Raw genomic sequence first — 2,682 nt, 5'->3', positions numbered from 1 at the left:
ACTTTTATATTAGAGTTTACCTGCTGTATACTCCTACTTTGGAAAATAACAGAAAGGAGAATTTCTATCCTTTATAAAACAATTTGAAGACGCTTTATGTCATTGAGGCTAATATTTATAAGTTATCATCATGTTCTATAGGATTTGACAATGATAAACCATAAATAATATTAAATTTTTGGTACATTTCTTTTAAATCATAATTGCACCTTAATTTTTTATGTAAAATAAGTTTTGGGCACAACATTAATACTTGTGATAAACAAACACATTTACCTTTTGAGAAGTAAGAAAGGAAACATTGAGGTGAAAGGTAAAAAGATATTATTAATAGGCCAGTGCTACATGGAACATAAAACAAGCAAACGATGAAACACAAGGAAGAAGTTTTATGACGAGTAGTTATACCCCAAGTACCATTTTAAAAGGTACATTAAATTTTTTACAGTTCTGTGTAAATCAAATGTCGGTGTTTATACCTTTATAGAAGCTTTCCATTTTATTAAGAGCAAATAAAAAATATCAACAACTTACAGGAAAATTTGGAATTCTTTATGAGGGTGAAAAAATCTAAAATCTAAGAAATTTTTATTGTCTCATATTAATTTGGGATACTGAATTATGCCATTGCATTGCCTATCTGAATCTTCTTTTGCATGTTATGAAATGCCATTGCTGTGCTCCAGAATTTTTGCCTGCAATAATTTGAGGAAGATACAAAAGATAACTAAGGGTGGTAATTGTGGTTTTGACCCAATTCCAAAATATTTCTCTTCCGTTAGATTGAGCTCCAGGACTTGGACTATGGGTCAACTCTGTGTTGTGGCTATTACTGCAGCCCTGACCAACTGCTTCCACATCTGGACAGGCCTTGTTCACAAAAGGAGACAAATGAGAGAGGGTGGGAGCTCTCACACTGGAAAATTAACTCCGGAAGTATGCTGTGCTGATATGGAGTTGCTGGGAAAAAGAACAACACGTTATCAATTAGAATGGCAATTTATTTGTCAATCAGACTCCATTTTAATTCACCAATAGTCAATCAGAAATAGGCTATTCATGGCATATTTTTGGAGATAAAAAAAAATTTAGACCAAAGAAAATGGGAAGAAAAATGGATTGTCCTTGATAATGGCCTTACAACCAACAGAGCATGAATATAACCCAGCTTCCTCCTGCCCTCCCATTTCCTCCCACTTCTGTTTAACTCTAAAAGAATAAATAGCATCAATATTTCTACAAAGGAGAACACCATCACAGAAATACATGATTTAATTAAAAAAAAATTTTTTTTTTTCTGAATTAGGAGAATTCATTGTATAGCTTTAAAGGGTTGGTCTCCGAGGAAATGCGGCTAATGGAATGATATGTATACTAAAGTGGTTAGCGCTGCTCCTGGGCATATATTTAGGATCCAGTAAAAGTTAGCAGTCATGGTTATTGTTGTTGAAACAGAGCGCTGGTTCTGCTTCCTTAACGCCGAGTGGTGGTGGGTAATGTAATCCTTCTTTCACAGAGATAGTCCTGCCCAGGTGCTCCCTCTGTCCTCAAGGTGACCCCGGAACCTAGACGCTTCAGGATACAGAACTCCAGTAACAGAAGTGTGGCCTTTGTGAAGGGAAGGTTCCTTCAATATGGAAGATCGGTGCCCAGGCAGAAAATATGGACGAATACAGAACTGACCAATCAAACCCTCCTCGACTGGAATTCCTTCGTGCTTTCTCTTACCTCTCTGCTCTATACCTTAATGGGCCAAGTTCCAAAAGAATTCCATTCAAAATTTGCTCGGCCAGCTCTACCACATGCCACCTTGTTCTCCTTAACCCTTAAAACTTGTCTAGACCCCAGAAGATGTAGCAGTGCCTTCCGTCTCCTGGGTGTGGACTCGGCAATAAAAAGCTGACTTTTCTAAAAGCTAATGTCATAATGTTGTCTCCCATGTGCATCAACCAGTAACATTGTTATCTTTTCATGGTTGCTGTAATCACTATTATTTAGTAATCTGTTCACTGTGAATCTGTGGGAGAAAGAAACTGTATATTGAAAGGCTGCATTCGGATTTCACAATCCAGATTAAATCTTTTGTAACATTGTCTGTCCATGACATTTTACTCCTGGAATTTTTATATCCAGTGCCTGTGATAAGGAAATGTGTAGATTCGTCTATCCGAGGTCAAGGTCCATGCTTCGGCTGTTCCAATCCTCTGGCCCACGTCTCAGTACCAGCTCCCTATTCTGCTCTTTCAGGGTTTTGTCCTCTGTTATACAGGGAACCTGGGAGATCTCAGAGCAATTCATTGGTGCTTGACTATTAAAACTGAATACGTTAAGGTAATTAACTTTTGGTGTTACAATTTTTAGCTCTAAGAAAGGAATTAACTTGATCCAACGAAAAAAAAATGCTGGATTAAATTAGAATAAAAATCCAATGAAGTTCTGCTTCCTTTTCTGTCTTGTTCTGTGTTGGCTCGCTTATTAATCTTTCTCCAAGCAGGTAGGCCAGGATATGGGTGTCCTTTTCTGCAACCCCTCCTCCAACAGGAGGACCATGGCCTGCAGAAAGAGAATTTTAATGATGTGAGGAGATTTTAGAAAGAACTTTGAAGAATACTATCTGGATGCAGCCTTTGTTGAAGAGATGTCTTTGGGAGATTTAAGTAGCCAAATGACTGTCAATATGCA

The sequence above is a fragment of the Myotis yumanensis genome, unplaced genomic scaffold, assembly GCF_028538775.1.
Source record: "Myotis yumanensis isolate MYYU_CA2020_CCGP unplaced genomic scaffold, mMyoYum1.0.hap1 SCAF_9, whole genome shotgun sequence".
Classification (NCBI taxonomy): domain Eukaryota; kingdom Metazoa; phylum Chordata; class Mammalia; order Chiroptera; family Vespertilionidae; genus Myotis; species Myotis yumanensis.
This window is presented reverse-complemented; position numbering follows the sequence as displayed.